We start from the raw sequence: 14,352 nt of genomic DNA, 5'->3' as shown, positions 1-14,352 counted from the left end.
TCACACTTTCTTGAAAAACAAATCTTTTTTTTCCCTTTGTTCTTTACATATGCAGAAACAGACCCTGAAGCAATTTCAATATGGTTTTTGCTAAGAATGTTATTATTTTTATTTAATTGAATTTATAACCCAAGTGGTTTCTGTATGCTAGTGACAGTGTCTTTGAGTTTGAATCCCACAGTAACCTCTGAAGCTTATTCAGCATAAGAGACAAGTAATGAATTCTAAGGGTTAACATCCCTGTTTTCTTTGGAAGTGGTTTGGCTAGTAATCAGTGTTGGGAGATTCTCTGGCATGTTCTGCTCTACACGTAAGTGTTGGCTGGGGAAGGATGCTGATTATTTAACACCAGTGTTTGACACAAAGCTTGTGTTTGTAGTGTGAAAAGGTGCAGGCATCTAGAAAACTGCATGTTCAGATGTTGGAAGGGGTCTTTAGGGAAGGATCTTGTGCCAGATCAGCTTCTAAATGTTGACACTGGCTTCCACAGTGTACACAAACTATCAGGGTCTACCAGCACTTCCGTCACATGCTGTCACATGATGCTGCTACAGTTGGAACAGCACAGCCAGATTTAGTGTTGTCGTGCCAGGAAGCATGGGCACCTCTGCTAGTCCCGGTTGACAGCTCCTTAGAATAAGATAAATGCCAACTTCTGTTAAAAGGATGGAAATGTGGTTGGCTTCGAAGGAACAAAATTACATGAAACATGAATCCCCTCTGATAATCAAGCCCCAATCTATTTCTTCAGGTTAATTTCTCTTCCTACTTAACTGTAGGAAGAGATTTTTGTCTATTTTCTTCACTTTTAGCTGTAGTTCTATAATGAAGGCTGGTGTATAATAGGTTCTCAGTGAATATCTGTTAAATACCTGTAACCTACCTGTATCTCAGGCCTGGCTTTTTCTTTATTGTATACATTTGTCCATGTATCAGTTTTATGGAGCCAGCAACCTGAAGTGTACTCATATGGACTTCTAAGATCTTTCTGGATGTCTGATAATTAAAGATCAATTAGCTATTTTGTACTGGCATATTTTTTTTTTCTTAAAGCTACTCTCAGCCTGGTCCAGTAGATAATTTATTTTTAAAATGGCCCATTACCTGAACTGTCTATTTGCTCTCACCGTGGTGAAATTCTTGCATAAGGTAGGATAGTGGTATCTGTATGTCTTACAGTTAATCACAGAGAACTGTTTAAAACAGGAGCCAATATCTATACTTAGTGGAAGGTAACATCGTTTTCTTTGCTTTTTCAGTCTTCAAGGTAATCTTCTGAATTTCTCATGTACAGGTTTTAATTTGTATTACAAGGAACAGATCTAGGCTTTGAAAGGATTACTGAAAAAGAGAAACATGTAAGTTTTGTGGGTTTTGTTTTGTATTGCTGTGACTGCTGGAGGAATGATCAAGCAGGGAAATAGGAAGGCATTGCTTCAGGGAAACTGTTTATGAGTCTGGTAATTCTGTATTTGGTATTGTACAAGAAGTGATTTCAATAAAACATATAAAAGGGAATTTGACTTTTTCTAAAGTTGGAATAATTTTTAAAAATAAAATTTTAGGTAGGTGGTTTGGGGTAGTTGGTTTTTAACCCTAAAAGGTAATAGGTTTTTTGAAGTACTCTCTTGAGTTATATAAGAATTCTAGCTTATTGAAATCAGTTCAGCAGTTTCTAGCCCAACTGTGTAGCAGGCACTATGGCATACTTATTCAAAGATTAACAAATCATGATCCCTGTCCTTAAATATCTAATTATCAAGCAGGAAAGGCAAACAAATACACAAGCAATATAGAGAATGCTGACCTCTTATAAGAACAAATGTCCATGGGGACACAGAGGAGGACATACCAACTTTAAATTCACCAGGTTCACAGACACCTTTAAATCAGGCATTGAAATACAAAGAGGGTTTAATCTCGTTTAGGTAGCCTGGAGGTTAGGAGTGGGGCTTACTGGCACCTAACATGAAACAAAAGCAAAGGAACAGATAATTTAAAAAGTGTGATGGGTCTAGCCATGTTACTGCAGTGCATAATTCCAAAAGGCAAATTCCCAGTGTAGTCCACGTGAACAACTATGCCTTGCAAAAGTCCAGGGGGCATTGTTCACATAGCTTACATGAATGAACCTATTGGATTGTGCAACCCAGCAGACCAGGGTTCTGCTGAAAGTAAGTAGTCAAGCTATTTGTAACTACTTGAGAAAATGTGGGAAGTGAGTCCATAAATACCTGTAGTATGAGGTTTTAGGATATAGAGCTAGGGATTATTAATTTGCAAAAAAAAAAAAAAAAAAAAGGAAGCTAATTAGATCATTAAGATAAAAATGGATAATTATAAATTCTTTTGAAAATTGGAATTAAAAAGCGAAAAATGAAATTTGAAGGTACTTACATTATATCTTCATGATTTAGTAACCATTGAGCCTGAATAAATATTTTAGCACTTAACACAAAATAAGTCACGAAAACACCTAAGTGTTTTTCACCTGATCATGGGATGTGATGATGGGATATTAGAAAAGTGAAAGTTTGAGCTTCTATGTGAAATCACCAGGGACATTAGAGGAGAACGGAACAGGAAAAAAGGAGTCACAAAGATTTTAGAATATTACAATTTAAGACACGTAACAAATGACACCTAAGAATTTTGATTCTTTAGTTCAAATATTCCTGTTTGTAATAGAGCTCTTCTTCCCCACCTCCATACCTTTTTTCATTGAATTGGATATTCTTTAGCTGCCTTCCAATTATAGGATATGTGGCATTCATCTATTCAAAGGCAAAAACAAAATAGCAATTTTTTTAAGTAGCAAATATAATCTTATTAGAAGTGGGAAGCTGAGACATTACTTATGTGGTCATAGGCAGACCCTAAGTAAGTAACAGCTGCCTGGTTGCTTTTCAAATTGGTTTGTGTGTTTGGAGCACTGTGTGGATATTGGTCTGCTTGCTTTCAGATAAATAATTCTCCTAATGGACTATCAAGTACTTGGATAAATCTATCAGTAATGCAGACCATGGCTCCTGTAGTTTCCTGAAATGCCTTCAAACCAATTTGGTAAATTACACCCACTATGAGAGTTAGATGACATGTCATGAAAGATCAAGCTTTTTGGTAAAATGTCATTTCTTTGAAAGTCTTATATTCTCCTTTCAGATACAAAGTCTTTTGAAAGGGAAAGTGTACCATTAATATGTATTTTATCTGTTATCTTAAATTTTATACAGAAATGCATAGCATTCAGAAAGTTCAAGAATACATGAGAATTGGATAAGGAATTTTCTTCACTGTGAAAAAGCTTTTTATTTTGATGTAGTTCTAACAGTTTATTTATGCTTTTGTTTCCCTTGCCTCAGGAAACATACCTAGAAAAATGTTGCTATGGCTAATGTCAGAGAAATAACTGCCTGTATTTTCTCCTAGGATTTTTATGATTTCAGGTCTCATATTTACTTCCCTAATCATTTTGAGCTAATTTTTGTGTTTGGTGTTAGAAAGTGGTCCAGTTTTATTCTTTTGCATGTAGCTGTCCAGTTTTCACACCATCATTTATTAAAGACACTGTCCTCTCCCTACTGTATATTCTTGCCTCTTTTGTCATAAAGTAGTTTCATTTCAGGACTCTCTATTATCCACTTGGTTCCATTCATCTATGTGTCTATTTTTGTGCCAGTATCATACTGTTTTGATGATTACAGTTTTGTAGTATATCTTAAAAAGTGGCATTGTGATGCCTCCAGTTTTGTTTTTCTTTCTCAAGATTCTTTTGGCTATTTGGGATCTTTTGTGGTTCCATATAATTTCAGTATGATTTTTTCTACATCTACCAAAAAATGCTGTTGGTATTTTGATAGAGATTTTATCAAATCTGTAGATTGCTTTGGGTAGTATGGACATTTTAACAATATTAATTCTTCCAATCTATGAGTATAGAATATCCATCAACAAAAACAAAAAGCAGTCTACTGAATCAGAGGAGATATTTGCAAATGATATATCCTATAAGGGGTTAATAGTCAAAACATATAAAGAACTTGTACAACTCAATGCCAAAAAACAACAACAAAAAATCTGATTAAAAATGGGCAGAAAATCTGAATAGACATTTTTCCAAAGAAGACATGCAGATGACTAACAGACACATGAAAAGATGCTCACCATCACTAGTCATCAGGGAAATGCACATCAAAATCACAATGAGATATCACCTCACACCAGTCACAAAGATTAAACACAAAGACGTGTTTTCTAATACTGAGATATAACAAGTGTTGGTGAGGATGTAGAGAAATGGGGACCCTTATACATTGTTAGTTGGGATGCAAACTGGTTCGGCCACTGTGGAAAACAGTCCAGAATTTCCTCAAAAAATTAAAAATAGAGATAACATACAACATAGTCATTCCACTACTGGGTTTTGAACAACAACAACAACAACAACAAATCCTGAAAACACTAATTCAAAAAGATATGTGCATCTCTATGTTCATTACACTATTGTTTGCAGTAGCCAAGATATTCAAACATCCTAAATGTCCATCAACAGACAGATAAAGATGATGTGGCATATATATACAATGGAATATTATATAGCCGTAGAGGAAGGAGATCATGCCACTTGTGACAACATGGATGGACCTAGCGGGTATTATGCTAAATGTAATAAGTCAGACTGAGAAAGACAAATACAATATGGTTTCACTCATATGTGGACTCTAAAAACCAAAACAAATGAATAAACAAACCAAAAGCAGAATCAGACTTATAATTAGAGAACAAACTGATGGTCACCAGACAGGAGTGGGATGGCAGATGGACAAAATGGGTGAAGGGGAGTAGGAGATACAGGCTTACACTTATGGAGTGAATAAATCACAGGAATAAGAGGTACAGCATAGGAAATATAGTCAATGGTAATTTGATAGTGTCGTATAATGACAGATAGTAGCTGCACTTGTGGTGAGCATAGCATAACAAATAGACTTATTTTACATCTAAAACTAATGTAACATTGTGTGTAAGTCATACTCAAAAGCATTTAAAAATATTTTTCTTAACTTGAAAGAATTTTTTTAAATATTAATTTTTTCCTACATAATATTCATCTGTCATAAGTAAACAAGTTTATACACAACTATAGGAGAAGTAGAAGGAACATTAGTGTGTCTTCTAGAATACTGACTTCTATTACCTGAACATTTTAAAAATAAAAACAAAATTAACATGTTTTCTCCAGCTTTGAACTATACTTATGGAGTATGTGCATTAAATTTATTATCAAAATCAAAATATGCTTTTACTTATTAGATATCCCTATAGCTGTTTACAAGGCAAAAATAAACATTCTTAAACTATTTATTAACCATGGGACATATCACTTAAAAAAACTTTTTTTTAATTTAAAAATTTTTTGTTAATGTTTATTTGTTTTTGAGAGAGAGAGAGAGAGAGAAAGTGAGAGTGGGGGAGGGGCAGAGAGAGAGGGAGACATAGAATCTGAAGCAGGCTCCAGGCTTTGAGCTGTCAGCATGGAGCTTGAACTCAACGGACCAGGGCTTGAACTCAACAGACCATGAGACCATGAGACCATGACCTGAGCCAAAGTTGGATGCTTAACTGACTGAGCCACCCAGGCACCTCTAAAAAAACACTTGAAAACATTTGTGTGGAGGTGAGTATTTCTAATTATGAAAGTAATATATGTTTAGGGAAGTAAATGTTGGAGAATGCAGACAAAAGTTTATACATTTAATATTCAACTTATCAAGGGTTTAAATATAAGATACAATTACTGTTTTTAAATCTCAACTTGGAGAGTAACTTTCCTTTATTCCTTTATTAAATCTGGTAGTAATTAAATGAACCATGGAAAGTGGTAATTGGCAATAACGGTCTATTTCCTCAGCTCCTCTGTGAGATGCCTGTAGCCCTCTCCATCCAGGAGAGGACAGGCTAGGGAATCCATTTGGCTATGTTAGAACTATCTCAGCCTTGGCAGTATGCATTATTATACACATGATATTTTGCCTAAAGGTTTGTTTTCTTTACTGTAAGTAAATTTTAAGGTAACATTTGGCTTGTTCTCATTTGTAGAGGAAAAGGAACATAAATGTCATTTTCTTATCAGAACAAAGATCACTGATACGGTAAGTATCTTTAGAGATGAGAGAGTAACCTTGGGACTTGGTTTTGCAATCTTTGACAGAATGTTTAAAAATAGTCATTCCTTAAAGCCTTCATGTGAAGAAAAGTCCTGATGTCCAGAATAGCTTCATCCACAATTTGTCACGGCATAGCTAGGATTTTGGTCCAGAGATCTCATTCAGAAAGAGCTAACAGTCGGCCAAAGGGATTAATTTGAAATAGACTTATTATATTAGCTTGAAAAGGTGAGTGTGATAACCACAACAACAATAGGAATAAAACACCAACCAACAGTGTGGATGCACTGACCCACTATCCAATTGTATACCTTGAAAGACTCAAGGCAGATCTTGCTATTTTACAAATCTTGTTCAACTCTGTTATTTTTAAAAAGTTTATGGAGAGAGCTTACCTCAGAAATTTCATTAATTTGGATGATAGATTTAACTAAGAACAATTTTAACAAAGATAGAAGGTTAACTTGATATGCTTATTGGCTGGTATCTCATTCCTACTGCTCTGCCATAAGGATGCTGACATCGATTTTAAATACTCATCCCATAATTTATGAAAAGATGATTTACTTAAAAATATCTCTGAAACCATATGACATTTAAAACAATGTTGTAAAACTACATTGTTTGAAAGTGTTATGTCCCAATAAACTCATTATAAGGTGAAAATATCATAAATAGAAAATGTATTTAATGCACTCAACCTACCACACATTATAGCTTAGCCTAGCATCTTAAATATACTCAGAATGCTTACGTTAGCCCACAATAGGATAAACTCATCTAACACAAAGGCTGTTTTAGGATAAAGTATTGAAGAATCATGAGAGAGGGTCCTACAACATAGCAGTAAATGTTAAATTGAAGTTTAAAGATTGTAAGTTGAGCCATCATAAGTTGGGGACCATCCATATACACACATTCTTAGAATGATACACCAAAGTTTTCTAATGGGAACATCTCCAGGAAATGGAGGAAATGGTTTGGATGGCAAAGTGGACTTTATGTTTGCTTTTAGGCATCTATCTAGAAATTTACATTTTTGTTATTTGCTTGACTTATTTTTATTTAAATAAGTACATTTAAAATAATACATACTTTTGGGGCATCTGGGTGGCTCGGTTGGTTAAGCGTCCAACTTCGACTCAGGTCATGATCTCACAGTTGGTGGGTTTGAGCCCAGGTTCTGTACTGACAGCTCAGAGCCAGGAGCCTGCTTCAGATTCTGTGTCTTCCTCTCTCTCTCTGCACCTCTCCCCTCTCTCTTTCTCTCTCTCTCTCTCTCAAAAATAAATAAACATTAAGAAAGTTTATAAAATTGGGGCACCTGGATATCTCAGTTGGTTAAGAGGCTAGCTCTTGACTTCAGCTCAGATCTTGATCTCATGGCTTGTGAGTTCATGCCCCTCATGGGGCTCTGTGCTGACAGTGCGGAGCCTGCGTGAGATTCCCTTTCTCCTTCTCTCTCTTCCCCTCCCCCACTTGTGCTTTCTTTCTCAGAATAAATAAATAAATTAATTAAAAGAATTATAAAATACATACTTTTAAAGTTTTCCTATTGCATAAGACTCATGCCGAGACATGTATTTACCCTAACACTGTATTCAGTGTGTGTATGTTGTGTGTATGTGTTTTATATCTGAAAGATAGTGGGGTGCATTTATTTTTGTCCCTCTATTTATTTGTAGTTGAAAATTAAAACTCTGGAAGGAGTTATTTTTTCTGTTAAATAGAAGAAATAGAGTCTAAGAGTACAAATAGTTTATTCTGCTATAGAGATCCATATCTATATCTGTCTATCTATCTATCCATCTATCTATCATCTACCTATAATCTACTGAAATAGAGATTTTAAGGAATTGGATTGTGCAATTGTAGGGACTGGCAATTCCAAAATCTGCAGGGCAGGCTAGCAGACTGGAGATTCAGGGAGAATTTGATGTGGCAATATCAAGTTCAAAGGAAGTATAATGGCAGAATTCCTTCTTCTTGGGGGAACTTCAGTCTTTTTCACTTTTCTTTTTTTTTTTAATTTGAGTATAGTTGGGGTGTCTGGGTAGCTCAGTTGGTTATGGTTAAGTATCTGACTTTGGTTCAGGTCATGATCTCACTGTTCCTGAGATCAAGTCCCGCATCAGGCTCTATGCTGACAGCTCAGAGCCTGGAGCCTGCTTCAGATTCTGTATCTCCGTCTTTCTCTCCCCCTCCCCTGCTCATGCTCTGTCTCTCTCTCTCAAAAATAAATAAACATTAAAAAAGTTAATTTGAGTATAGTTGACACACAATGGTACATTAGTTTGAGGTATATAATGTAAAGATTCGACAAGTGTATACACACAAGCTATACCACAAATGCAGCTACCATCTGTCACCATACAATGCTAATGCAATACCATTGACAATATTCCTTATGCTGCACCTTTTATTCCAGCTACTTATTCATTCCATAACTGAAAGTGTGTGTCTCCCATTCCCCTTCACCCATTTTGTTCATCTCCCCCAGCCCCTCAGTATTCTTTTCTTATGACCTTCAAGTGAATGCTTGAGACCAACACACATTATGGAAAATTTGGCTTTACTCAAAGTGTACTAATACAAATGTTTATCACATTAACAGAACACCTTCACAGAAGCATGTAGACTGATGTTTGACCAAATATCTGAACATCATAGTCTAGCTAAATGGAGACATAAAATTAACCATCACAGGTATAATAAAGACCACAACTTGATCTCTATTAATCTCAGTCAACTACTGTGATTACTTGAATATGTGTATTTATTTTAGAAGGAAATTGTGACATTTTCAGTTTAATTATAAATGAAACTAGTTAAGAATTAACCTTTGTTTAAAAAGTACCTCATAAAAAATATAACTTCTAATTACCGAATTTATCTTTTATGAAATTAGTGTGTGATACATGAACACCTTATAATCACATATCCAATTCACCCCATAGAAGAATTAGGGACTACAATATTTACATTTTCCTTAAGAATAACGTTAGCACACATGCTTGTAATTTCAGATGTCAGACAGATAATTGAAAAGTAATAAATGAGATATTCAAGGCCAATACTTAAGGCGATTTATATGTGTGTTCTTCAGGTCTCTTCTTCTGTCCCATGTCCATCCTTTCCATCCATAATTTTCCACTCAGCCATTCAGTGGCATCAACTTTCTTGCCAGCCTCCTTTATCAAAACTTTCCTTTAGAGCCTTCATTTATACTAAAGGACAATTATGATAAATGTTTAGAAGATGGTCTCCCTTGATAGCATGAAAGATCAGAGTCCTAAGCTAAAGGAATGAATTACTGAAAATAAAGGAACTAAATAGTGTTGCTTTCCTGTAGTTTGGGTGGTTTTCCTAAGAAAATGTTTTTATTTGGTACCCATTTTGGCTCAACCAATGAATCACAGTATAACTCTGGGCCAGAAGTGAAATAGAATAAAAACAGAATTGTGAGGTAGAATTGTTTTAGTAAATGCATGTATTTCTCCCAGATTTGTGACTTGATTTTTACTCTTTTTAAACAGAATTCATTAATGGCATAAAATATATCAAGTGTAATACTTTAGTATAAGTGCTTAATTTTAATTATATAATTTTTTCATCCTTTTTTCTTTTGCAAGGGGATTTGCTGCTATTAGCCCTTAATTTTGATTTTTTAACTATCCAAGTTTTCAAAACTATCACCAAATTTGTCACTGGCTAGAATTGTTTTGATTTACTATTTAGTGACTACTTAATGACTGCTTAGTGGGTCTAATAGGACTGCAATTAATAATAATAAGATTTAATTAGAATGTCAATATATTTCTCAGTCTTTCATTGTGACAACAAAATTCCTGAGCAATTTCCATTGTTACCAGGACATGTGATCCTGCTATCTGATAGTATTTTCTATTTCCCAAACATTCAGTGTATTTCATATCATTATGTCTTTGGAGAAATTATTTCTTCTTAGAATGATAGACCTCCCCTGGAGAACATCTTGCTGCTACTTAAATAACACCACTAGCAAGACTTCAAAAAAAAGCTCATTTTATTATTAAACAATCTAATGCTGAAGCATATTTTCCCTTAAAGTGAAATATGCACCCTCTCTGTAAAGTCTGTATGGATTCCTTCTGAATAAATGAAAACTTGTTATTGATAATAGTTATCATGTATTCATATATCTACTTTTTAAAAAAATTTGGGACTAAGACTTATTTTTTCTTGACTTCCTTATAATTCTGATTATTCTCCTAATACACACTACTTCTTAAACATCCATCTTAAAATTAATATAAAGTGAAAATATAGCTTTAAGCTTCATGTACATGAGAGTTAAATTGTTAACACTAGAGGCTACTCTAGCATTGTGGAAAAGTCCTGGCCTTTTGAGTTATACAAACTTAGTTTTATATCCCAGATTTGCAATTTACTGGCTCTGAGCAATTGACTGAACTTCCCCTGTAAAATGATGAAAGTAATATGTCAACGGTAATGGTTATTATGAAAATATAATATGATAATCCATGTAAACCCCCAGAACATAGTAAGTATTCAATAATCTTCACCAATTTATCCATTTACTTGCTTCTTTTCCAAGGAGAATTTACCACCGTATAATAACTCTTCTCCTAAATGTTTTTTGTGTCATTGTACTTTATTGATACATATTAACTTTTTTAACTTTTTATTTTGAAATAATTTTTAGACCTAAATAATTTTAAGACTTTTAGACTTAAATAATTTTAGACTGAAATAATGTTAGACTTACAGAGTTGTAATATAGTACAGAGTTCTCATGTGCCCTGCACTAACTTTTTTCATGTTGACATCTTCTATAACCATGATTCATTTATCAAAACTAAGAAATTAATATAGATATAACACTATTAACTAAACTACAGGTTTTATTCAGATGTCACCATTTTCCACTAAACTCCTTTTTTCTAGTGCAAGATTTGTTGCAAGATACCATGTTACATTCAGCACATATTAGTTTTTGTAATGCAGATCCAAAGATATTTGATGGTAGCCTACTGGCTTTAGGTAAGCAGCTTGGTATTGTGTCACCACACATTTTTCTTTTGGATTGTTTTTTTATATCTTCACCCAAATCATTAATAAAAAGTTTGAACATAATGAGATCCAAAAATTATTCCATAAAACAGCTCTTGAGAACAAACTGAGCCACTGAATCCATTCATCAATACTCTTGAGTACTCCTCCACATCTCAAGATTTGGACCAGAATAACTGAGCCAAAGAGGGTTTCTTACAGGAAATGTATATATGGGCTTTATTTTTCTATTATATATGATAATTATAGATATCTTGTTATTATTTCTATTTGTCCCATGTATTCTTTAATATTTTTCAACTTTTTCTACTTCTTTTGAATTAATTGAATCATTATTGTACTTTTGTTTATGTCCCCTACAGGCTTATTAACTATACTTCTTTGTTTTATTCATCTTTTTTGATGGTTGATCTAGAATTGATAACATACACATTTAATTTATCAATATCTATCTTCAAATATTGCTGTGTTGGTTTACATATGGCATAAGGACCTGAAAGTACTAAACCTTATTTTCCCTATTCCCATCATTTCTGCCATGGTTGCATACAATTAAATTCTGGATAGACATTATTTACTTAAACAGCTAATTATACTTTAAATAGATTAAAAATGAGAAAAAGTAATTTTATATACACTTGCATATTTTTAATCTCTGAGATTATTGTTTTCTTTGTGTAGACCCAACTTTCTCTCTGGTATCACTTTTTTTCTATGTGAAGAACTTCCTTTAAATTTTAAGTTTTTACTCTATTCTTCTAAATATGAAAAAGTCGATTTTGCTTCTCTTTGTAAGATAATTTAGATAGGAATAGAATTTTCAGTTGACATATCTATATCTTTTCTTTGTGTCTTTCAGTACTTTACAGACATTGTTCATTATCTGCTAGTTTGCACAGCCTCTGGATACTTAGGTTGTTTCCATATCTTGGCTATTATAAATAATGTTGCAATGAACATAGGAGTGAATATATATTTTTGAGTTAGTGTTTTTGTTTCTTTAGGGTAAATACCCATACGTGGAATTGCTGGATCATATGATAGTTCTATTTTTAATATTTTGAGAACCCTCCATGCTGTTTTCCATAGTGACTGCACGAATTTACACCCCTATCAACAGTGTACAAGTGCTCCCTTTTCTCCACATCCTCACCCACACTTTTTATTTCTTGTCTTTTTGATAATAACCATTATAACAGATGTGAGATGAAATATCATTTGATTTGCATTTTTCTGATGATGAGTGATGTTGAATATCTTTTCAAGTATCTGTTGGCCATCTGTATGTCTTCTTTGGAAAAATGTCTATTCAGGTCCTCTGCTTATTTCTTAATCAGATGAATGATGATGACTTTGCTATTGAGTTCTGTGAGTTCTTTATATATTTTGTATATTAACCCTTTATCAATTATATGATTTGCAAACATTTTCTGCCATTAGGTAGGTTGCATTTTTATTTTGTTGATCATTTATTTTGCTGTACAGAACCTTTTTAGTTTGATGTAACCTGCTCTTGAGATTCTTATTTAGTTCTTCCATATATAGTGTGTCTTTTTGCTTCTTTTTCTTTTAATATTTTTTATCATTGGCCTTTTAATCATTTGTCAGACAGGTTTTAGCCTTTTTTTCCCCTCTTCTTCTTCTTCACTGTTGGGTTTGTTGAACTTCTTGAATCTGTAAATTTATTTTTTATCTATTTTAAAATGATTTGGCCATTATTTCTTTGTGCATGGGCCATGCTAATCTTCTCTGTATCATTCCAGTTTTAGTATATGTGCTGCCAAAGTGAACACTGGCCATTATTTCTTTAAATATTCTTTCTGCCCTCCCTTGTTCCTTCAGGGTCTCCAATTATACATGCAGACAATTGACATTTTTCAATAACACACCAAACAGTGGCCATTTTTACTTTTCAGTCTTATTTCTCTCTGTGCTTCATTTTGAATAGTTTCTATTCATATATCTTATGCTCACTGATATTTTTCTCTTCCATGCCTAATCTGCTTTTAATCGCATCCTGTGTGCTTTTCACTTAAGATATTGCATGTCAAGTCTACAAGTTCCATTTGGGTCTTTATAATATCTTCCATCTCTCTTCTTTATGTGTTCATATTGACATTTCGATTATAGATCATGTTCATGATATTTATAATAGCTATCTTAACAACCTTGTCTATAAATTTCATCATCTCCATTATTATGAGGGTCTGGTTCTACTACTTGATTTTTCTCCTGCTTTGGTTTATATCTTCCTGCTTATTTACATGCTTGATAATGTTTTATTAAATGTTGGACAATTTTTAATTTTATGTTGTTTGTTTCTGGATTTTATTGAACTCCTTTAAAGAATGTTAGATTTTGTTCTGATGCATAGATAAGTAGCTTGTGGTAATTTTATCCATTAAAACACAACATTAAGTTTTGTTTGGAGAGGTCTTACATAGATTTTATCTCTGGGAATAATGTAATCCCAACTGCTGAAGTGTCACACATCTGTTAAGACTCTACCCAATGTTTCCATTATTATAAGGTCTTTTTACACAAATTATTTACAGTTTGTGTGAGCTCTGAGTAGTATTGCTAATCAGTGATTCTTGCTTGGACTATGGGAGTCTCTGTTAACACATGCATGCATCAGTACTCAGCCAATGCTTAAAGCATCCTTCTTAAATTTTTCATTGTTCTATGTGCAGTTCCTTCATCCCTTGAATTCTACACCATAAATTTTAGCTGTCTAGATATTCCAAACTTTAATTGCTGTATCTTCAACTCAGTGAGACTATCAGGCTTTCTCCTGGAAACTTCATCCTGGCAATAAGCTAGAGTATTGTAGGACCCAGTTCATTTGTTTCTCTTCTCTCAGGGATTATAGCCCAATGGGACTTGTTTTTCAATGTCTGAAAATGATTGTTTCATATATTTTGTCTGACTGTTAAATTGTCAGATGTTTTGTTTATGGTATGAGAGCAATTCTGTAGCAGAATTCTAAGGCATTCATTTGCATGAACTTCTCTAGGTCTAAAAATGATTTTGTGGAAGGAAAAGTATTAATAGCTACCTAGGTCATACATTTATTAAAAATTTGGAATCTAGTAGTTTAAACTATTAAGTT

General features: G+C 33.6%; 1 pseudogene; it reads right to left on the bottom strand.

The window, feature by feature from the left end:
* Window positions 1-12,940: 12,940 nt before the first annotated feature.
* Window positions 12,941-13,033, bottom strand: LOC113604826 (uncharacterized; annotated as a pseudogene).
* Between the last annotated feature and the right edge of the window lie 1,319 nt (window positions 13,034-14,352).

This window comes from Acinonyx jubatus, chromosome C2, assembly GCF_027475565.1.
Source record: "Acinonyx jubatus isolate Ajub_Pintada_27869175 chromosome C2, VMU_Ajub_asm_v1.0, whole genome shotgun sequence".
NCBI lineage: Eukaryota > Metazoa > Chordata > Mammalia > Carnivora > Felidae > Acinonyx > Acinonyx jubatus.
Note: the sequence above shows the minus strand (reverse complement) of the source record. Positions and strands in the feature narration are given on the sequence as shown.